Source organism: Hermetia illucens, chromosome 2, assembly GCF_905115235.1.
Source record: "Hermetia illucens chromosome 2, iHerIll2.2.curated.20191125, whole genome shotgun sequence".
In the NCBI taxonomy this organism is placed as follows: domain Eukaryota; kingdom Metazoa; phylum Arthropoda; class Insecta; order Diptera; family Stratiomyidae; genus Hermetia; species Hermetia illucens.
This window is the reverse complement of record NC_051850.1, coordinates 80,392,741-80,417,389: the sequence shown is the minus strand read 5'-3', so window position 1 is coordinate 80,417,389 and position 24,649 is coordinate 80,392,741.

Sequence of the window (24,649 nt, the reverse complement as noted above, 5' to 3'; positions counted from 1 at the left end):
ATAAACAAAGTTACGTTCTGTGATGCAGTCAAGGGGCTTCTGGGAGAAAAAGCTTAGGTTTCCAGGCTGGAATCCACGTGTTCCCTGGAAATCCGACACCTTGACTGCCTCACAGAAAAGAACGAGGTAGAAGAGGACATCGAAAACGAATGTCCGGAGGTAAGCAATGTCCGAATTGGTATCACCTCTGCGAACTCCCGGGGCCAAAAAATCGCTGTGGTAGAAATTGCCGAGCAATACGCGAAGAAGTTTCTAAACAGGGGGAAAATAAGAATTGGTTGGCCCCAACCAAATGTTACAGATGTTTGGGCACACATCGTTCGGCAGTTCGCTGGGGGACCAAAGCTGATTTAGTACTCGTCAGTGAGTAGTACTGAAACAAAGGCCCAGTTTCATGGCACCCAGACATATCAGGTACCGCTGCCATCCGGGTTCGGGACGGCACCCTCCTTAGGGTTCTTGCCTAAGGCCAAGGGGATGGCTTTCTCTGGATTCGGTGTTCAGGGATAACGTTTTTTAGTGTCTATCTTACGCCGAATGAGACGATGCCGGACTTTCGACGCAGGCTTGATGCTTTCTTTGCTATCTTAGGCACAGATGGGTGAATACTGGTCGGGGTTGACTTCAATGCCAGGGCACTTGAACAAGCCATGCATCACACAGACTCCAGAGGGAAATTCTGGAAATGGCGGCAAGAACAGGACTCGTAGTTATAAGCACCGGAACCACCCCAACGTTCCGGCGCCCGGGCTGCGAGGGAAGGATTCCAGACGTAACCCTTGCGTCGGAATTACAGGTGTCGCTTGTGGACGGGTGGCGAGTTCTGGAAGACTTCTCGGAAAGCGACCATCAATACAATGCCTTCGAAGTGATGGGCACAAACTCTCGGTGTGCGCCACCCCGGCGCTCTTTCTCTGCATGGAACGTCACGAAAGTGAACACCGGGAGGTTTGTCGAAACTCTGGGAACCGATGGGGCCGCACGGAAGGGTGCTCCTGGGGGCGATGGCGCTGCAGCCAACACTGTCGTAAATTCAGTTATGAATATGATAACGACGGCCTGCGGAGCCTTCATGCCCAGGGGAGGGCATCGAGACATAGCAAACCTTCTATGTATTGGTAGACAGGGGAAATCGCAGAGCTCCGGAAGGAGTGTCACAGGCTCCGACGCTTAACACAACGTCTAAGTGACCGGGAGGACGCATGTACCATAGTGACGCAGTACAAATCAACCAAAAGTAGACTCCGCAGCACAATAAAAAAGAGCAAAGTTCCAGCCAGACTTACTGCTCGGCGCATTCAACGTATGCCTGAAAGAGACACTTTCCCTACTCGTTGGAAGGTGGCGAGGCTTGCGCTGATCCACAAAGGGAAAGGTGACCCCAAGTTGCCGTCCACTATGTATGCTTTCACTCCTGGAAAAGTGTCCGAAAAGCTTATCAGAAGTAGACTCGCTGAAGCGATACGTGCTGTCGAACATTTACCTCCCCAGCAGTTTGGTTCTAGAGCCCCCGCAGGGGTTGTTAGCGACTTTTAACGGGTCGCTTACGATACGGGGTGTAACGTCCCCGAGGTGCCCGAGTAAGTAGTTCTGCCCCCTAGCTGACAGCATACCTGCGTCCTAGGTAGTAGCCTTGAGAAAGCTTCTCGGTGAGGAGCGAGCCGCGAATGACCGGTACACGTCGGGTCACACTGGGAGTCTCCGGAGCCGTTGACAACTCTCTGTCGGCGTCGACGGGGTGATGTTAGCGTAGCTCTGCCAAGGTGGTAGTTGCGACGTGTACCAGGAGCCAGCCGATCCGGGACCCTGGTCGGGAAGTGTGCATTGAACTGGTGTTAGTAGACCACGTTGCCCCGAGCGAGCGCTGATCCGTCCGTGAATTCCGGGATCAGCTAAGCGTAGGTCAGGCCTCAGGGAATTGGGGTAGGGGCTGTGTCCCCGAGGGTATACCTGTTCCTGATTATTGGGGCCCGCTCCCTTTCACACGATACGCTGATTATTTTTTCATGGAGAATATTCATAAACTAAACAACAGACAAGGAGGAAGAGCTGAGTGCGTTTGGGTGGAGCACAAAAATGCGTCGTTCGCCGCAGCAATCAGTGGAAAAGGCAACGAGGGCTGGCATACCCGATGTGACACCGGGGCGCCCAAATAAAGAGGAAGCCTCATCAAGTGGCGCGACTGACTGTGCAAAGATGGCAACTCCAATACCTTGCAGTGCCCCTGTTCTGGAAGTAAGCTCAGTGAGAATCGCTAGTCCTGAGCAGATGGATTTGGACACAAATCGAGTGGAAGTGCATTCGAATTACCTCGCTAGAGCCGAAGAGGAAAGGCTCATTAGAAAGTGCGCAGCAGTGGTGAAACGTATGCGGTCGGCAACGTTCCTTCAGAGGAACGTCAGCAAAGGCGTCAAAAACGGGTTGATGGAACTTTAGGAACTACTGGACCGCATTTCCTTTTATAGACGAACGTGGAGAGCAGCGGAAGACGATTGTAGAGAAGAAACAGTCGCACTCCCCGTTGAGAATGCTGCTTGCGTCAAACGGACCGCAGATAGTCCTCTGCAAAGTGAACTGGGGAAAAAGCGGAAAGAGGACGACGTACCTGAAGAAGACTTTATCGAAGTAGTCTCCAGGGCCCAAAAAAAAGGAGGTGAAAAAGGAGAAAAAGAAACAACGGACTCCGTCGCCAGAGACACGTCTGTCCAAAAACCAGTAGGCTGCCAACCAAAAGCCAGGAGCGGAAAAAAAGGAGGAAACGAAGAAGGACTAGACCGTCGGCTCTGCTCATTAAGCCGACGGAAGGCAAGACATTTGCGGAAGTCCTTAGTGAAATCCGCTACAGGATGAAACCCGAGGAGAAAGGAGCAGAGGTGTCTTCGATACGGAAAACGAGGAGTGGTAGAGTTCTCGTCGAACTGGGCCCAAAGACGACCAACAAGAGCACGTTCTGCGAAGCGGTCAAGGGGCTATTGGGGAGAAGGCTCTTGTTTCTAGCCTAGAACCCATGTGCTCTCTAGACTGCCTCACAGAAAAGGTCGAAGTAGAGGAGGCGCTAAAGCGTGAATGTCCAGAGGTAACCAATGCCCGGGTAGGTATTACCTCTGTAAAAGCTCGAGGCCAAAAACTCGCCGTGGTGAAAGTCCCCGAGCAATATGCGAGGAAACTCATTAACAGCGGGAGAATCAAAATCGGATGGGTAGTATACAGGGTACGAATGCGGATAGTCCCCACCAAGTGCTACAGGTGTCTCGACTATGGACACATGTCAGCAGCTTGCAAGGGTCCGGACAGGAGGACAACATGCCGGAGATGCGGCCAAGTCTGGTGAACGCGTCGCACACACTGCGGGCTCGGGACGGTGTCAGGGCGAAATTGGAGAGGGCTAGGGTACGAACGCCATGATCCGCATTTTGCAAATTAACATGCACCGGAGTGCAACCGCTCACCAGTTGCTAGCACAGTTTGCTGCGGAAGTAAATGCTTATCTAGTGCTGATTAGCGAGTAATACCGCAACAAGGACCCGTCCTCATGGTATCTCGACTTATCGGGCACCGCTGCCATCTGGGTTCGGGACAACGTTCGACTTCGTGTTTTTGCCGAAGGCCGGGGGACGGATTTGCCTGGATCCGGTGTTTAGGGATAACGTTATTAGCGTTTACCTGACGCCGAATGGGACGATGCCGGACTTTCAGCGCCGGCTTGATGCCTAGTTAGCAGTGATTTTATTGCCAGGGCTCTTGAATGGAACATGCCTCAGTCAGACTCCAGAGGGAAACGGATTCTGGAAATGGCGGCGAGAACCGGGCTCGTAGTTTTAAATAGCGGATCCACGCTAACGTTTCGGCGCTCAGGTTGTGATGGAAGCATTCCTGGTAGTGTCGCAGTTGACACCGTCGTAAATTCAGTGATGAATCTGATAACGACAGCGTGTGAGGCTCCGAAGAGGCCCCAGGCGCGACAAACCTTCTATGTACTGGTGGACGGCAGAAATTGCCGACCTACGGAAGGAGTGTCATAAGCTCCGCCGTGTGGCACAACGTTTGTACGCCAACGAGGAGGTATGTGCCATAAAGGCACAATATATGTAGATCAGCAAAAGGGAGACTCCGCAGCGCTATAAATAAAAGCAAAGCTCGCTGCTGGCGGAATCTGGTGAATGAGGACCCACCAGATGGACCGCATTGTGCGCGCATTGTTCCCCAGACACCCTGTACGAGTTGATGTAAATAGCACGGAAAGCGTCGTGGATTACCCTCTTTTCACAATGAGAGAGCTCGAAGAAGCGGTTCTCACTATGAAAAACAGGAAGGCGCCAGGCCCTGATGGCATCCCGGCGGAAGTTTACAAACTGGTGTTTCGCCAACGGCCAGAATTGCTGCTTGAAGTGTTCAACGCGTGCTTGAAGGAGAGCATTTTTCCTTGTCGCTGGAAAGTGGCCACACTCGCGTTGATCAGTAAGGGTAAAGGAGACCCGGCGCTCTCGTCTGCATACCGACCGCTGTGTATGCTTGACAAGGCCGGGATAGTGCTCGAGAAGCTCATCAGGGGTAGACTCGCTGAAGCGATCCGTGCTGCCGGGGACTTATCCGCAAGGCAGTTCGGGTTTAGAACAGGGAAATCTACAGTGGACGCTATTATGGAGGTCGTAAATGCGTTTAATCGAGCCGGGGCACACAGCCGCCGATCTCGAAGGATAGTGCTCCTCATAACGCTTGATGTCAGAAATGCCTTCAATTCCGTAAGATGGACAGATATGCTAGGCACACTAGAGAACTCCTTTCACGTGCCAAGCTATCTCTTGCGGATATTGAGGGATTATCTGAAAGACCGCTCCCTGCTCTATGAGCCGCAAGAGGGCCAGAGGAGGATGGAAATCACGTCGGGGGGTCCATCCTAGGGCCGGACCTCTGGAACGCTTCTTATGATAGTCTGCTTAGACTCGATATGCCCGAAGAGTCGCGCCTGGTCGGTTATGCAGACGACGTTGCGGCACTTGTTGCCGGATGCACTGTTGAACAGGCGCAAAGCAGACTTGGCATATTGATGCGACGGGTAAGCGGATGGATGACTGTTCACGGTTTCAACCTTGCGCTGGAAAAAACCGCAGTAGTCATCCTGTCTAAAAAGAGAATTCCGACTCTGCGGCCCATATCGTTCGGCGAGTCGATAATCCAATCAAAACCAACGTAAAGTACCCCGGGCTGACTCTTGAATCAAAGATGAGCTTTTTCGAGCAAATCAAAGCAGCAGTAAATAAAGCCGCAGCTGGAGTTTCGGCGTTGAGTAGCCTGATAGCGAATATTGGGGGTCCTACGTCTACCAGGCGACGTCTCTTGATGAGCTCAACGCAGTCTGCACTGCTCTACGGCGCAGAGCCATGGGCTGACGCTCTTGGATACCGAATTTTCCCATAGCCGGGTACAATTTTACCCTGGGTATGCTCTCATAGGCGGCTTTAAAGTCGATGAATAGATGTTGGAACTGTTGTGGTTATTCCAACAGTTCTTCCATTGCTTGCGGCACAGAGAAAATCTGATCTGTTGCTGATTTGCCTGGAGTGAAGCCTCTTTGGTATGGGCCAACGATGTTCTGGGCGTATGGGGCTATCCGGCCTAGCAAGATAGTGGAGAATATCTTATAGATGGTGGTGGTAATTATTGCACTGTGTGATATCTCCCTTTTTATGTATGAGACAGATAATACCTGGTTGCTAATTGTCAGGCATTGATTCGCTGTCCCATACCTTGAGCATAAGCTGATGAACCTCCATATTTAACCAATTCCGCTGTAATTCCATCGGCTCCTGGTGACTTATGGTTTTTAGCCGATGAATTGCACGTCGTCTTCAGTTGGCGGGACCTCCTACCCGCCGATGTTCTGGTTGTTCAGTAACTCATCAAAGTATATACCCATTCTGTCGGAAATCAGATTTCCCTCTTTGTCTCGGCAGGACGAGTATCGAGGTGTATAAGGCTTCATCCTGGTAAAACTTCCGCGCCTGGTGCGGTTGCTCCCTGTACTTTTCTGATTCACAGACTTGTTGGTTCTCCCAGGCTTCCTTTTTCTGTCTGTGAAATTGCTTCTCCGCTCGACGGATCGTAAACCTCTCGCGCAAGTACAGAGACGGGGAGCTTTACGGGCGGCGTCTGCGAATCGCACTGTCTCTGAACCTGGCGTGATGGTGACCGCGGGAGTGATCCCAGTTGCTCTTCTTGCTAAGGAGCGTCAAGCCATATACAAGCGAAGGGAGATGAGCCAAGGGAGGTGGCTGCTCGTGAAGAACGGTAACGCACCTTACACGAGTGGCGCTCTCTTGGCAAAAAGAAACTAGAGGCAACTTAGGTGCGTGGCTGAATCGGAAGCATGGTGAGACTGACTATTTCCTTACCCAATTTTTAAGTTGGCATGGAGGTTTTCAGTCTTACCTGCACAAGATTGGAAAGACGCGATCTCCTGATTACCTGTTTTGCAATGGAGTTGTGGGCGACGCCCATCACACTTTTTTTTCCTGTGGAAGGTGCGATGGGGTTCATCAGCAAATCTATTTAAACACAGGGGATCTCTCTCCAGAAAACATTGTCGAAGAGGTGCAGAGGAGTGCTGACAAGTCGAGCCGTGTTGTCCATTACGTTCGGGTTCTTTTCGTTGCTAAGAAAATAGAACTCAACCGGTGGAGGAGCCTTCCTCCTGTCCCCTCCCGTTGGTGAAAGGAATTCCCTGATTTGGAGGCTCCGCAAGGCGGGAGAGTTCGGGTAAAAGCCCGAAGTAATATGACAAACGGTTCCACACTAGCTCTCTGACGATGGGGAGGTGTTTAGTTGGTAGTCCGGCGACATACCGACCGGGTGTGCAACAATGTTTGCGTAAATGCATTCGCCTACGCTACCCGAAAAAAAAGAAAGATTTACGAGAAGCTGATTCTCGTATTGAAGGGCGGAAAGGGCAAATTGGAAGGAACGACCTCTGATGCTGACACCTTGTAGCCTTCCAAATATCGGCTTACGTTTACCAGTGACTGCTCTGAATCACGTCGGGGTCACCAATGGCGCTTTCTGCTTTCTAATCATCTTCTGAAATAATGGGGGTTCGTCCGGGGTATGAACCCGGGATCTACCGATCATAATCAACGCGCATCAATTGTATTGAATTGCGTTCACTGCAGTAAAGTAAAGCCAAAGCCAAAATAATTATCCCAGACGATGCCTTAGAGAAAAGTTCAACCCGGTAGATCATTCCAAACACCGGGAGTTGATTTTTGCGGCCCCTTCTGGATCAAGATCAGAGGAAAGGAGCCTCAAAAATTTTGCGTGGTAGTGTTTGTCTACTGCGTGACAAATGCAGTATACTTGGAAGTAGTTAGCGACTTAACAACCAACGTATTTATCGGCGCATTGAAACGATTTGCAAGCAGACGTGGAAACTGTCGACTTTGTACTGCGACAACGCTATGAACTTTGTGGAAGCGCGAAATCAATTAGCAAAACTTCGTCCAGCTATATATTCAAAACAGGCCGAGAATAAAATAAATCATTTCTGCACATTAAGATGAACTGAAGTTTTCATTCCACCAAGAGCTCATCATTTCGGTAGACCATGGGAGGCAACCGTCAAATCTGCTAAAAACTAGCTTCCTTGCAGCGTAAAAACAACTCGCTAACTTATGAGGAATTAGAAACAGTAACAGTACAAGTAGAAGCGATACTTAATACAAAACCATCATCATGTAGGCGGGCAAACATTCTTCGGAGGATTCTTCTCTCGAACGCAGCCAAGAGTTCGTAATTTTTTTTGCTAAGAACCCAAGTCGCCGAGGAATACATAAGAACTGGCAAGATCTTGGCAAGTCTTGCACGGTAAGAGCTTTGACTCTGTGATAAGACGTTTCGAGCGAAACAGTTTTTGTAAGCTGAAATAGGCTCTGTTGGCAGCCAACAACCGTGCGCGGATTTCATCATCGTAGCTGTTATCGGTTGTAATTTTCGACCCTAGGTAGGAGAAATTTTCAACGGTTTCAAAGTTGTAGTCTCCTATTTTGATTGTTTTCGTTTGGGCAGTGCGATTCAATGTTGTTCGTTCTTTGCTTTTTGTACTTCGTCTTGCCTTTATTAATGTGCAGCCCAAGATATCATGCGCCTGCTCCTTCTGGAATGTGACGATCTGGAAGCTAGACTGTGCATCTCGGGTTGTTCTTCCCATAATATCAATATCGTCAGCATAGGTCAGTAGCTGGGTGGACTTGAAGAGGATGGTGCCTCTTACATTTACGTCTGCATCGCGAATCACTTTCTCCAGGGACAGGTTAAAGAGGACAGATTATAAAGCATCCTCTTGTCTTAAACCACTGATGGTCATATTGAATGATCTCGACAGTGATCCTGCTGCTTTTATCTGGCCCCGCACATTGGCTAGGTTCAGCGTAGTCAGTCTTGTTAATTTCTTCGAAATACCGAATTCTCTCTTGGCCGTGTACAGTCTTACCCTGGCTATGCTGTCATAGGCGGCTTTGACGTCGATGAAAAGGTGGTACAACTCATAGTCATATTCCAACAGTATTCCATCGCTTGCCGCAAAGAGAAAATCTGATCTGTTGCTGATTTACCTGCAGTGAAGCCTCTTTGGTATGGGCAAATGATGTTCTGAGCGTATGGAACTATCCACAGCAGCAAGATAGCTGAACATATTTTACTGAAGGTACTCAGCAACCTGATACCTCTATAATTGCTGCACTGCGTGATATCTCCCGTTTTATGTATGTCACAGATAATGCCTGTTTGCCAGTCGTCAGGCATTGATTGGCTGTCCCACACCTTGGTGAAGTTGGTCGCCTCCATATTTAACCAATTCGGCTGTAATTCCATCGGCTCCTGGCGACTCATGATTTTCCATGATTTTTAAGCCCGTGGATTACAAAGACTCTTTCTTCTATGCTTGGTGGTGGCAGCATGTGTCCGTCGTCTTCAGCTGACGGGACCTAGAACTCGCCGGAATTTGGTTGTTGAGCAGTTTATCCAAATACTCCACCCATCGCTCCAATATACCCATATTGGCGGAAATCAGATATCCCTTTTTGTCCCTGCTGACTTGTTGGTAAAACTTTCGCGCCTGGTGCGGTTGCTCCCTGTACTTTTCGAATTCACAGACCTTTTGGTTCTTCCAGTTCTTTTTCCGTCTGTGAAGTCGCTTCTCCGTTCGACGGAATTCTTGGTAGGTCTCTGCGCGTGCCCGCGTTCTTTGAGAATGCAACATTATTCGGTATGCAGCATTCTTCGGTTCCGTTGCTAGCTTACATTCATCGTCATCGGCTGGGGCCAAGTATGTTTGTGGCCGTAACAAGAAGATCATTTGTTACTGCTTCATCTTCAGGACATCTGTTAGCTGCGGTTATTGCGGCATCCATTGCCCTCTTATAGGTATTACAGAGGGCTGTGTTTTGAATCGCTTCTGTATTCACTTTCACCTGATTCTAGGTGGTGGCGGCTGGAGCACCATGCCAACGAGATAGTGATCCGAATCTATATTGACCCCCCTATATGTTCTGACATTCATCAAGGCTGAGAGGTGCCGGCGTTCAATCAGTACGTGGTCAATTTGGTTGAAAGCGGCTCCTTGTGGAGAGGCCCACGTATGTTTGTGGAACGCGCAAACTAGGTACTTCCAACAACCGTATCGTATCATGCGATACTACTAACTGAGTAATCTGCAGTCCGTTATTATTGGTATCTCTATGTAAGCTAGGGTAACCGATGTATCGCCTGAATACAGGCTCCATCGCTGCTTGACTATTGAAATTTCCAGGTATGATTTTGATATCATACTTGGGACAGGGTTCGAGGGTCCGCTCAACTGCTTCGTAGAAGGTATCCATCCTTGTTCGACTCTACAGTCTCCTCGGTAGGAGCGTGGACGTTTATGAGGCTTATATTTCTAAATTTGCCGCAGAGTGCATAACTTTTCGCTTATATTTTCAAAGCCGATAACAGGAGGTTTCATTTTTTGGGTGACTAAGAAACCTACTCCAAGACATGGTTTACTGGATGGCCGCTATAATATATGGTATAGTGGCTTTTCTCCAGGTCCCTGTGCAGCGCATCTCTTACAAACGCTATTACATCAGCCTTATATTGGGACAGGGTATCGGCTAGCTGCTCCGCTGCATTCGGTCTGTACAGGGAGCGCACATTCCATGAGAAAATGCGCAAATCGTTATTCGGTTGTCGTTGCCGGGTTCGCCGTTTTAAATTCCATCCTGACCAAGCTTCCTTCTATAGCTTCGTCACTTAGGTCTCCCGTGTAGAGTTGTCAGCCCTGCCCAACTAAGGGTTTGGTAGTGGAGGTGTTGGTGTTGGTTCAGCAGGCGATTCCCAGGTTTTATGCTCCATAGTGGGTACCAATCCGCGTTTCGCCCTGGGAGCTATACTACCCTTTGACCGCATTGGCCTCTCGGTCGCATACAGGAGACTATTAAAGGAAATGACGATCTCGTCTGAGTGGCAATTATAAAAACGGCCACAGGTATCGGGAAACGGTTAATCGCCAATGAGAAAAACGGTCACCGGGACGGAAGAAAGCATGACCAGATCAGTCTCCCCTCTCGCTACGACGAAACCCTTATCTAACCCATTCGTGACGAGAAAATCAACAGCCAACACAAAAGCAAAGCCACAGTAGACCGAAAGTCTATCTCCCTCCAAGAAACTTCGCTGAAGCCAATCTCCCATCAGTCTGTTATTATTCACTTGACTTATCTTGCTAACCCTAGGAAACGATCAAGCCACAATAACACCATTTAAATCAACGCCAGGGTTGTATTTTAAACGGATGGAATTCACCCACATATCTTCCAACGAATGGGATCTGGTCATTTACTATAATATGACCAACAACTGAAAAGAGCTAGGAACCGTAAATAAGGGGTCCGAAAACTTGCCTTATCTTTGGAGCCGGATAGTAAATACGCTGAGATGATGTCAGAAACAATAAAACATCTGGAACAGAACAATGGATACCTGCTGGAGTTGCTGCAAAATCAAATATCCATCATTGATTCCACTACAAACATGATAAAAGAGACCCACAAAACAGTAGAAAAAGGAGTGATTGAACTTGAAGCACAACACAACACAATTAAGGGAATAAACCACGAATTCTACCAAGTAAAAATAATCGAATACTTCAACACTCTAGCAATACGATTAATTTTGATAACGGCACCCTATCAGAAAGCACAATTTACATCATTAGATGTAATAACAGGGGCTACAGCACGTGTATTATTCGGCTCCGAATGTAGTGCTTCTCAGTTGCTCCTGTAGAGAAATTATTGCATCATGCGTCCAACAGTGCAGTTCTTGGCAGAGTTCTGGTTAGTAGTCAGATGAGGATCCTTCAATGGCATGTTCTCTTATTGTTTGGTCATTCTCTGTCAGTTCGTAGATTTATTTTGAAGCAAGTTGATTTTCAGTTCGTAGTATTCCTCAGAATGTTCGCCGCTAGCCTTCTTCTCAATGTCCTGAATAATAATATAATAATAATCGTTTGTGCAACAATCCCTATTGGATCAGGGCCTTGCAGTGTGTTAGAGCACTTCATTCAAGACCGTAACGGTACACTACACAATAGCCTGTAGGAGGCAACGCTCCCAGCAGCAATGCGCCCGCCCGAGATTATTACCCTGACTTGGCTCAGGTACTCATTCACAGCTGAGTCGACTGTTATCCGGCGGCAAATCACGATACAAATTCCACTGCCAGCAGTGAGATTTGAACCGTGACCTTCCGTACGACAGCCTTGTGCTCTAACCACTCAGCCATCCGGATGTCTCCTGATAAAGTACTCCATAATCAGCTGTGAGTTCGGACTACGTGACATTCAGAGCCTTTCGGTCGGGATGTATGTTTAAACTTATCCTTAGACGATGTCGCCATGGTGTCAGCATTAGAAGTCCTGAACCAGCTGATTCTGGTTTGCGCACCACTTCCTCGATTTGAATCCTCCTGATCGAAACAATTATGTTATTTGCCTTCGTACTGCCAGAGCTTCTGTTAAACTGTTGGTTCCTGCCATTACGTCATCAACGTAAATATTGTTTTTTATTGCGTGCGATCCCAACGGTTCTGACGTTTCACCTTGCGCTGTTATCTGTCTTAGGCTTTTTATAGCTAAGTAAGGAACCGTTGTAATAAGCTGATACTGGTTGATTCACATTATCCCTCCTACATTTTTCGCACCTTGCCGATTGCACGATCATGGATCAGTTCAAGATACAAACCGCGAAAATGAGCCCACTGGCAGAACAATTTTGGGCAATTGCACTTGTGTGTCACTTGATCGGGGCAGTGGGTCGTCGCCTCCGGATGTAGTGTATCTCAGTCGCGCCTGTAGAGAAATTATTGCATCTTGCGTCCAACAGTGCAGTTCTTGGCAGAGGTCAGGTTGGTAGACAGATGAGGTTCCTTCAATGGCATGTTCCATGTTTTGCCAATTCGTCGATGTATTTTTGAAGCAAGTTGAATTTCAGTTCGTAGTATTCCTTGGAATGTTCGCCGCTAGCCTTCTTCTCAATGTTCCTAATCCGCAGGAATTAATTCCAAAGCAGTTGCAAGACCATCGTTATGATTAAAGAACACCTCCCAGCAACATTGCACGTGCCCGAAACTAAAGGGCATCTAGCGGAATTGTATGGAAAAATGTCGAAAGAAGGTCCATTGCTAAGAGAACAGATGATTTTTCGAATAAGGCTTCCGCTTCTCTCTCAAGAACAGTTCGAAACACTGCGGATCGTTCCGGTACCTATATTGGTTAATGAAACATTTGTCACCATCACCCCGCCAAGACCAATTTCGTTGGTAAGTCTCCATCGAGATCAGTATTATCCAATGTCTGAATTGGAAATCTCACAATGTCTCCTTGCTGATTAACCTGAATTTATCTGTAAGCACCCCCTGTATCAAAAGGGGTCTAGGATCAACAATTGTGAAATGGCAATTTTAACTGAAATAGGTGCACTTTCAAGTTGCGAAATACTCAAATCTAGTGAAACAGTAAAATGAACTCAGCTCTTGAATCCAAATCATTGGATTTATGTTGTAAAGCAAGCCATCACCGTAAACATCATATGTGGAGCTACGATTTCCGCTCAAGTGCTAAGTGGATTGGATATTTGTCAATAGCCGTGGCCTGTTTAGTATACCTGGTGTGAAAATTCTAATTCTCGTTCCATACTCGCACCACAGCAAATAAATGCTGAGAATTTCCAAACGAGTCCAGAAGTTCATCTTTGAACAGGGCTTTCAAAGGGGAGTGGGGATGTTCGCATGCAAATCATGTTTATGACAAAAGTCGCATAATTGCGATTTTACCAAAGTTCATTAAATTCTTATTTGCAATTTAAGAGCAGCAGATTTCAAATCGGCTTGTATAAATACTGTGTTAGAATAAGCAATTTTAAGATTAAGCGAAATTGTATATAAAGAATTAGTTAAAGCAAAATAGATGAGTTGTTTTCAGTGAATCTTCATTTTCTTTCCTCTGGTGAGGCTGCCAGAGGCACTGAATCAAAAACAACTTAGGTGGATTATCAGAATACGTACCAATAGTATCTAAAGGCGTCATATCCTAATACTGAATTAGGTTGTGATTAAGCGAGCTCTAAACGCTGCATAACCTAGTGCTGAACTAGGTTGTGCAGGCGTTAAAGAAAGGCTTTTATCACGATATAAAAATAGGTAGAATAGTAATAAAAAACCCTTCATAAGTAAGAAATCGAGTAAAGTTGTCTTTTGTTTGCAAGAGAACGCTGGCTCCAAATTTAACATTTCCGGCTTCGTCGGTCAGGCTTACATCTGGTGTAAACCAAGTACATACTGAGCTGCAAAATCTAAAGGCGGCAGTTAAGCGCAGTGGCTACACTGTCATGGCTTGGCCCAGCAGCTAACGTTGGGAATTTGAAGCTTATTGAAAGTACTATGGGCAAAGCTTCATACCTTGATAATATGGAGAAGAAATTTGCTTCCGAGTGCTGAAAGGTTTGAGATAATGCGTGATTTTCGATTTTATCAAGACCATGGTCCGAAACATAAGTAAGGTATTATTCAATCTTCTTCCATCTGCCACCAGCACAATCACTTGATCTTAATTAGTTTACAATTTATGGGTCATTTTGGATCAAAACATCCGACGCTGGCAAGTTCAAGCAAAACGATCTTAATAGATACTCATTCAAGAACTGGAGAAAATAAGTCCCAAATTACCCGGCAATTAGTTAAATCCGTACCAAAAGACTGTCATCGACTAAAAACAAAATCATGCAAATCTTCTTTAATAAAAAAAACTAGTTGGAGCAGACACACCCAGTGTCGGATTGTTACTGACGGCTACCGCAAAACGCGTTCTCCTGACCTGGAACGATTTCTGACAGGATCTTGACTGCAAAATTTCGGATCAGGTTAAGGAGCATCACAGCTTAAAAATCATAAGTCGTCAGGAGCCGATGGAATTACAGCCGAATTGGTTAAATATGTAGGCGACCAATTACACTAAGTGGTTCATCAACTGGGTGGTGGGACAGCGAATCAACGCCTGACGATTAACAAGGAGGCATTATCTGTCCCATACATGCAAAGGTGGATATCACGCAGTGCAGCAATTATCACCACACTGGCAGTGTCTTCTTGCTGTATTTGGCAAGGCGCGTGGCTTTAAGGTCGTTGCTGATTACCATCTATAACATATTCTCTGCTATCTTGCTAGGTCGGATAGCTCGATATGCCCCGGACATCATTGACCCATACCAAAGAGTCTTCACTCCAGGCAAATCAGCAACAGATGAGATTTTCTCTGAGCGGCAGGCGATGGAAAACTTTTGGAATATGGCCATCATCATCTTTTCATCGGCCGTCTATGATAGCATAGCCAAGGTAAAACTATAAGCCGCCATGAGAGAATTCGCTATCCCACGAAATTTACAAGACTGACTAGGTTGACCCTGACCAATAACATCAACGGCGCAACAACCGGTATCCGGTCTAGGCCTGCCTTAATAAGGAACTCCAGACATCCCGGTTTTGCGCCGAGGTCCACCAATTCGACATCCCTGAAAGCTGTCTGGCGTCCTGACCCACGCCATCGCTCCATCTTAGGCAGGGTCTGCCTCGTCTTCTTTTTCTACCATAGATATTGCCCTTATAGACTTTCCGGGTTGGATCATCCTCATCCATACGGATTAAGTGACCCGCCCACCGTAACCTATTGAGCCGGATTTTATCCACAACCGGACGGTCATGGTATCGCTCATAGATTTCGTCATTGTGTAGGCTACGGAATCGTCCATCCTCATGTAGGGGGCCAAAAATTCTTCGGAGGATTCTTCTCTCGAACGCGGCCAAGAGTTCGCAATTTTTCTTGCTAAGAGCCCAAGTTTCCGAGGAATACATGAGGACTGGGACGATCATAGTCTTGTACAGTAAGAGCTTTGACCCTATGGTGAGACGTTTCGAGCGGAAACGTACAGTCTTTGTAAGCTGAAATAGGCTCTGTTGGCTGACAACAACCGTGCGCGGATTTTCATCATCGTAGTTGTTATCAGTTGTGATTTTCGACCCTAGATAGGAGAAATTGTCAACGGTCTCAAAGTTGTATTCTCCTATCCTTATTCTTCTTCGTGTTTGTGTTTGACCAGTGCGGTTTGATGTTGTTGGTTGATTCGTCTTCAGTGCTGACGTTGCCACCATATATTTTGTCTTGCCTTCATTGATGTGCAACCCAAGATCTCGCACTAATCGCCGCCTGCTCGATATGGATGAAGGCAGTTTGTACATCTCGGGTCGTTCTTCCCATGATGTCGATATTGTCAGCATAGGCCAGTATTTGGGTGGACTTGAAGAGGATCGTACCTCTGGCATTTACCTCGGCATCACGGATCACTTTCTCGAGGGCCAGGTTAAAGAGGACGCATGATAGCGCATCCCCTTATCGTAGACCATTGTTGATGTCGAATGGTCTTGAGAGTGATCCTGCTGCTTTTATCTGGCCTCGCACATTGGTCAGGGTCAGCCTAGTCAGTCTTATTAATTTCGTCGGGATACCGAATTCTCTCATGGCCGTGTACAGTTTTACCCTGGCTATGCTATCATAGGCGGCTTTAAAGTTGATGAAGAGATGGTGCAACTGTTATCCATATTCCAACAGTTTTTCCATCGCTTGCCGCACAGAGAAAATCTAATCTGATCTGTTGCTGATATACCTGGAGTGAAGCCTCTTTGGTATGGGCCAATGATGTTGAATATCTTATAGATGGTACTCAGCAACGTGATACCTTTATAATTGCTGCACTGTGTGATATCTCCCTTTTTATGTATGAGACAGATAATGCCTCGTTGCCAATCGTCAGGCATTGATTCGCTGTCCCATACCTTGAGCACAAGTTGATGAACCACTTGGTGTAACTGGTCGCCGCCATATTTAACCAATTCGGCTGTAATTCCATCGGCTCCTGGCGACTTATGATTTTTTAGCCGATGAATTGCACGGACTGTTTCTCCTAAACTTGGTGGTGGCAGTATTTGTCCGTCGTCTTCAGTTGGCGGGACCTCCAACTCGCCGATGTTCTGGTTGTTCAGTAGCTCATCAAAGTACTCAACGCATCGCTCTAATATGCCCATTCTGTCGGAAATCAGATTTGCCTCTTTGTCTCGGCAGGATGAGCATCGAAGTGTATAAGGCTTCATCCTGCTGACTTGTTGGTAAAACTTCCGCGCCTGGTGCGGTTGCTCCCTGTACTTTTCAATTTCAAGATTACAATCGCTTCTGGGCCAATTCGCACTTTTGCCTTTTTCTTCGCCTTTTTCTTAACTACCTTGGTCCATCCACCTTTTTCATTCCCCTTGGATTTTATCGAGTCGATTGCCGGAGCTCGCACTTGGGGGACCTACTTTCTCTCTTCGGTGCCTTTAGTTCCGTTTTTAGGAACTATTTGTCTGGCTTTTTTCCTCTTGGGCGCCTGCTGACTTCCCAGAGGATCGACATCTCCTTCTCTTGTTTGGTGGCAGGTTGATTGCAATACGATTAGGTGTCACTTGGGTCGCATGTGACACCGTTGGGGCAAAGATTTCGACTTGCCCTTGGAATTTCGTTCCTCTTGCTGCGATTTGTTGTAGAGCGCTCTAATTGCTCTCACCATATTTTTTATGGCTTGGTGGACGTTGTGCTTGTCTTTGATGAACTCAGATAGTTCCACTACTTTTGCACCAAGCTGTGTGAAGGGTAATTCCTCTGCTTCAGGGGTTCGCTCTCCATGATTCCTAGCCAGATTAATACTTTTAAATAGTCCTTCACTTGACCTTCCCTCCGTTTTTAAGTTGACGAACTTCTTCTGAATGGGTCCTTTTCCTGGTCCTGGAGTACCTCCTGTTGCTGCTCCTCTTGAATATGTGCGGTCGATGTTGTTGTTGCCCAGCGATCTGCTTTCAATTCATCCTTCTTCGGTTTTGTTACTGGTGTTCTTGGTAGAGTTGTACTTCGTTTGAACACTTCCTTTTCCAAATTTAAAACATTTGTGGTATTACCAAGTTGTCCACCACCGAGGCAATGCGGTCGGGGGATATCGATGACCGGGAGCCCGCTTCCTCATTCCCAAAAGCCGCCGCTACTGGGGTTCCGAGCCCCTGCACCGTAACTTTACTCCTTCTCAATTTGTCCATGTTGGTTTTATTTTCTGGGTGTCCTACCCATAACTATTTTGGTTCACGCACCAGAGATAAGCAAACACTAGCCCATGCACAGACAGAAAAGACAAGTGCATGAACACATATTTACACATCAATAGGTATGCCCCAATCCGCCAGCTAGAGTCGCGCCTGATGGGAGATCTGGCCACTCCTTACAAGTCTGTCTGTCTTTTTCTTTTATTTTTGTTAGGAGGTGGAAATCTTCAAAAGACTCTGGCCTGGCCGTGCCAGAGTGTGGGAATTTTACCCACCAAAACCACCCCCGACTCCCCCTTACCCGGTGGAACCACCTTTAGGTATTACATCACGAGACGGAGTTAGCTTACCTTAGCTAGGTCTCCTTCCGTCTACCCGCGGGGTTCGTAACCGCGCCTTCCTCACTTCTTCTGCTTTTCGCAGTTTATCTTGGATTACTGCGATCATGGAATTGATCGCATCCCGGTCTTCCTGACAGGCTACCATTCACCGGACGAAATTTTCCGGTCATAGCACTTCACCTAGAGTTTCCTCTAGGTTCCTCCTTTCGTCCACGAACCTAGGACACTGGAAGAATACGTGCACTGGGTCCTCTGGGATCCCGTCGCAGTTTGGACAATTAGGTGAGGTGACCAATTTAAACCTGTACAGGTATTGTCGGTATCCTCCATGGCCGTTGAGAAACTGGGTGAGATTATAATTGATCTCCCCATGCTTCCTCTCCAGCCACTCACCAATGGAAGGGATCAACCTGTAAGTCCAACGGCCCTTTTCTGACTAGTCCCATCGCTGTTGCCATTTGCTTATGGATCTCTCTCTTTCGGCTTTTTTCACTTGAAATAAGGGAGAGATGGACCTGGTGTAATAAATGTTAATCATTTCGGTTGCCAGGATGTCAATCGGCATCATTCCCGAGATGACGAGGGTTGCATCGTCTGAGACGGTCCTGAAGGCAGAACACACCCTTAAGGATGTTCTTCTGTAAACCGTATTCAGTTTATGTGTATTGCCTAAAACCTACAGTGCTTTTCCCCAAACTGGGACTGCATACAGCATGATATAGCCCACCACCCTGGCTATGAGCAGCCTGCAAGTATGCCGCGGCCTCCTACGTTCGGCATCATCCTTGTCAGAGCCATACTCATGGTGGATGCTCTTTTAGAAGTATGCGCTATGTGCTGCTTAAAATTAAGTCCTCTATCATCACCCCCAAGTATTTGACAGCTGGCTTGGAAGTGATGATACGATTCCCGGTTCTAATGCAGGCGTTATTTCTTTTGCGGCGCTTAGTGATGAGGACCGCTTCCGTCTTTTCCTCCGCGAGTGCCAGTACAGCACTCTCTAACCAAGCCTTAACAACACTGATTGCTTCGCCTGAGTACAACTCAGCATCCTCGAGATGCTTTGCGACCGCAACTCACCACCGTAGCCTCCTCCGGAACCGGAAGGTTAAGTACATCATTATACAAGATGTTCCACAGTAGTGGGCCCAGTACAGAGCGCTGTGGGACACCCGCGGAGACAACGTACTCTTTGGGTCCATCATCGGTATTATACCAGAGTGTCCGCTCTTTCAAGTAGCTATCGATAATAGCGGCGAGATAGGTGGGAACACCAATCGTCGCCAAAGACTTTCGTATAAGGTTCCAATTGGCCGAGGTAAATGCATTCCTCACATGCAGGGTTACCACCACGCAACATTTGCTGGTACAACCCCTTCCGTGAATTGCATTTTCAGTCAAGCCAGCAACCATTTTGAAGGCATCAATGGTTGATCTGGCTTTACGGAACCCATACTGCCTTTCTGAAAGGTCCCCTTGGCTCTCGACGACTGGAAGTAATCTATTATATTATAAATGACCCGCTCCAACATTTTCCCCATTATGTCAAGAAGACATATGGGTCTATAGGAGGACGGTTCCCCTGGATGTTTGCCAGCCTTAGGCAACAGCACCAGCTTCTGCCGCTTCCATGGTGCAGGAAAGATACCCTCCGACATGCACGTTTCGAACAGTTCCGCGAACATATCCGGTCTACATTTGACGGCAAGTTTGAGGGTCTTATTCGGTATGTCGTCAAGACCCGGGGTTTTACTGTCGCCTATTTGACTGCAGATTTCCAGCAGCTCGTCCCTGGTGACTTGAGAAATCGGCGTCACATTCAAGGGGCGCTGGAAGGTGTCAGTACTCCCCTCTTGCTGGGGAAATAACCCTTGGATTATTTTCAACAAGAGTATAGGGCAGGTGATCTGTGAAGAGGATCGGCCTCTGAATTGTCCTGTCGCGATTTTATAGGCGCGTCCCCACGGATTTATGTCCGCTTCCGACCAGAGCTCCTTGAAATATTCCCTCTACTCCGTTGGATGGCAAGCTTGAGGTTCTTGCGAGCTTCCCTATAGGCATGCTCTTGTTTCCCTGATCGATCCTACCTATTGCCCTCTGAGCGATCGAAGGCTGGCAAGTTCACTATTCCACCAATAATTGGGTCTTCTAGTGGGGAATGAGCATCTCCTTGGCATCGACGCGTCACATGCTTTAGAGATGCTCTCTATGACATGGAGGGCTCTATCCGTGGAGGTGCCTGTTTTGCTAGCAAAGTCTAACCACACCTCCATGAATGTTTGCTCATCCATCGCTTTGGCAGACCATCCTGGTGTTCTTTTGGATTTCGTCTTCCGGGGTGCGGATATTCTGCCTTGTGGTTCCGTCCTTAGTTCAAAGGTGATTGGCTGGTGGTCGCTATACGTGAAGTCCTCGCTAACTTGCCAGGATATGTCACGTGCCAGCGCAGGGCTGACAAAAGACAGTTCCTCCTTCCGATAAGTGTCTTTATCACCTTCGTTGGCCAGAACCACATCCAACTGGGCGAATTCCCCCTTGCGTTAGTCTCTTTGCTGCCCCACTCGATAGCCTACGCATTAAAGTCACCGGCTATCACCTTTGGACCTCGTCCCCTTGCGTAGTGAACAAGATCATCTAACAGGTCTTGAAACTCAGGCAGTGTGAGGCTCGGTGGGGCGTAACAGCCATGTACGAATAATAATAATAATAATCGTTGGCGCAACAATCCATATTGGATCAGGGCCTTGAAGTGTGTTAGAGCACTTCATTCAAGACCGTAACGGTACACTACAGTATACTGTAGGAGGCAATGCCACTAGCCACCTGACCCATGCTATATTGTATGGCTTGACGACCGCGCCCATATCGCCGCTCCACCAGTCGAATCTGTAACCCATACACCACCGTAGAGATTTCTGTACGGTTCACTAATGATAACAATCTCCATCGCGGATTCGTTAGTGGTCTGCGCAAGAAAATCTTCTGCGACCATGCAATGATTAAGGTTTATTTGTATTAACCTCATATTTTCACTGCGGTTAACGCCTTCCTAAATTCTGTGCATTTACCACTTCCGGCAATATGCCGGCTATCCCTTCCCTCCTTTTCTTCGCACAACATTCATTTGGGGTCTCTATTGGACTCCTTGGAAATAGGTCCTTTTTCCCCACACCTTCGACTGCCGCTAGTGCATGCCTTCGCGAAGTGTCGAAGCATTATGCATTTGAAGCACCTTTTGAAAGAGATCTGTTCCCTTAGTCGGCAAACAACCCATCCAATCTGAACCTTCCCCACGGCCAACAACTGCGCTGACTCCACTGGCAGTCGCATTGTGGTCGCTTGAGTACCGCCATAAGCTTTTCATAGACTTACGATAGATTCTTCCCTGAATTCCTCCAACTTGAATTGTTCCTTCAAGGCAGTGCAGATCTCTTCTCTGGATGTTACCTAATCGAGATCCTTGCACTGTATATAGACCTCATGATTTTGGGAACGAACCGCGACATTCTCCCCAAGTGAATTTATAACTTGGTTACGAAAGCCGTCAGTTTTTCCCACGATGGATTTTCTCAGCTCAAACATGGGATCCCCTTTCTGGGTCCTTCGGGTTTTGCTGACATTTCCGCCTAGGTCTTTTAGGTCGGGGTCAGATTTCACCTTCTTCAGTATCTCCGCATACGTTAGATGTCCTCTGCTGGAGATTACAATTGCCTCCGGGCGAATTCGCACCTTTGGTTTCTTATTTCATTTTTTGTTCACGACCTTAGTCCAACCATCGTTCTTATTTTCTTTCAGTTTCACTTCGCTAGCCGACTTTCCTACTTTGGGTACTTTGGGCCCTTCCCAACTTTTAGTTCCGTTTGTTGGACTGGTCAAGATCCCTTTTTTCCTTTCTGGGGCCTATTGATTCCCCAAAGCTTTCCTCTCTTTGTCTCGCACTCTGTTACTTAAACGAAGGTCGATGACTTTGTGCTTTGGTGTCACTTGGGTCGCCTGTGACACTTGGCTTTCTTATTTCTTCCTGTGACCTATTGTAAAACATCCTAATGGTTCTCACCATGTTCTTAATGGCTTGGTGCACGTTGCGCTGTTCCTTAATGAATTCAGATAGCTCAACTATTTTAGTCGCAAGCTGTATAAAAGGTAGCTCTTCTGGGTCAGGGCTCTGTTCTCGGTGAATCCTGGCCAGATTACTATTTTTACTGACTCCTTCACCTTTTTCAGTTGCTGAGCTCCCATGAGCTTTCTCTTTTGCCGGCTTTGGTATTCGAGGAGATCGTAAAATTGATGAGCTTCTCCTGAATGGATCTATTTGCTGCTGCTGGAGTACCTCTTGATCAAATCCGATGAGTGTCGAAATCGCCTTTTTTGGCCAGCTATCTCCTTTTAGCCCATCATTCTTTACCTTTGCAATTGGTGTTCTTGGCAGAGTTGTGCTTCGTTTGAACACCTCCTTCTCCAAATTTAAAACACTTGTAGTATTAGATGCAATGGTGGTCAAGTTGTTCACCACCGAGGTAATGCGGTCGAGGGATATCGACGATCGGGAGCCCGCTTCCTCATTCCCAAAAGCCGCCGCTACTGGGGTTCCGAACCCCTGCACCGTAACTTTACTCCTTCTCAATTTGTCTATGTTGGTTTTATTTTCTGGGTGTCCTTCCCATAGCCATTTTGGTCCACGCACCAGAGATAAGCAAACACTAGCCCATGCACAGTCAGAAAAGAAAAGTGCATGAACACATATTTACACATCAATAGGTATGCCCCAATCCGCCAGCTAGGGTCGCGCCTGATGGGAGATCTGGCCACTCCTCACAGGTCTGTCTGTCTGTCTGTCGGTCACACGCATTTTTCTCGGAGATGGTTATACCGATTGGCACCAAATTTGGTAAAAAGGTTGGAAGTGTGAACGCTCACACATACAGTGAGTTACATCCTTTTACGTTGAACTTAAGGGGGGGCCTTAGTTTTGACATTTATTGGAAAGGTGGGGAGTGCCGGGGGTTGAAAGTAATAATTTCTTTAAGGGGCCATTTTCAGAAACTACCCAATGGAAAAATCTGAATAAAATCAGGAGGCTGCCACTATATGGTGCCTGGGCTCCGGAATACTTTCCATACCGATATCTCTTCAAATAAAGTTAATAATAGTATATTACGTTATTTTTTGTAATTGGCTGCAAACCCCCCTTAAATTCATCCCAGAACCACAAAATTTTGCAGTGATGTAGGCTATAATATAGAGCATGATCTTACCATGATGATCTTGGTGGAAATCGCACTATTACTATTACTAACTAAATAATACGTCAAACTTGTTGCTTCTTTGAAAGTTGAAGACTATGAATGTCAATATCACCCGATAGTGGATACTCTCACATAATATATGGATATATTACGTGCTACGTACTAAAAAATACACAAAACGTTTCGTACCTGAAGCGTTTAGCTTCCGGTTTCCCGACTTGTTCCATTTTACCACCACCTGCGCATAGTTTGGCTAGAAGATGGAAGAATTGCTTTTCGCTTGTTTTTGAATACTAAAAAACATATTTCCGGTTGCCATTCGTTATTTTCTTCGCATCAATTGTATTGTCTGCGAAAATAGTTTTTTGCAATATGTGCTGCAAAAAAAATCTTAATCTTTCAATCACTTATTTACCTACAGACGCTCGTTTTACATTTTCTTCAATAGTTTTTGTTCATTTTGTACAATATTTCTTCCAACAATTTTTGCCTAAAAGTTCAGTTTTTAAGGTTTTGTGTAAACACAAAACCTTATTAAAATCGGTTTACTGTCTGTCTGTCTGTCTGTCCGTCTGTCTGTCTTTCTGTCTGTCTGTCTGTCTGTCTGTCCGTCTGTCTGTCTGTCTGTCTTTTTGTCTGTCTGTCTGTCTGTCCGTCACACGCATTTTTCTCGGAGACGGTTATAGCGATTGACACCAAATTTGGTAGAAAGGTGGGAACTGTGAACGCTCACGCATGCAGTGAATTACATCCTTTTACGTCGAATTTAAGGGGGGGTCCACATACATGCAAAAGGGGGGTGTACAATTTTTTTTCATCAAATATAGTCATGTGGGGTATCAAATTAAAGGTCTCGATTAGTACTTTTCAAAGCCGATCTTAGTTTTGACATTCGTTGGAAGGGTGGGGAGCGCGGGGGGTTAAAAGTGATCACTTCTTTAAGGGGGCCATTCTCAGAAACTACCAAACCGAAAAATCTTAAAAAAAAATCAGGAGGCTGCCACTATATGGTGCCTGGGCTCCGAAATACCTTCCATGCCGATATCTGTTTAAATAAAGTTAATAATAGTATATTACTACAATTTTTTGTAATTGGCTAGAAACCCCCCTTAAGTTGATCCTAGTACCATGAAATTTTGCAGTTATATAGGCTATAATATAGAGCATGATCTTACTAAGTTTGGTGGAAATTGCACTATTACTAACAAAGTTATAATACCTCAAATTTGTTGCTTCTTTGAAAATTGAAGACTATGAATGTCAATATCACCCGAAAGTGGATGCTCTCACATAATATATGGATATATTACGTGCTACGTACAAAGAAATACACAATACCCTTCGTACCTGAAGCGTTTA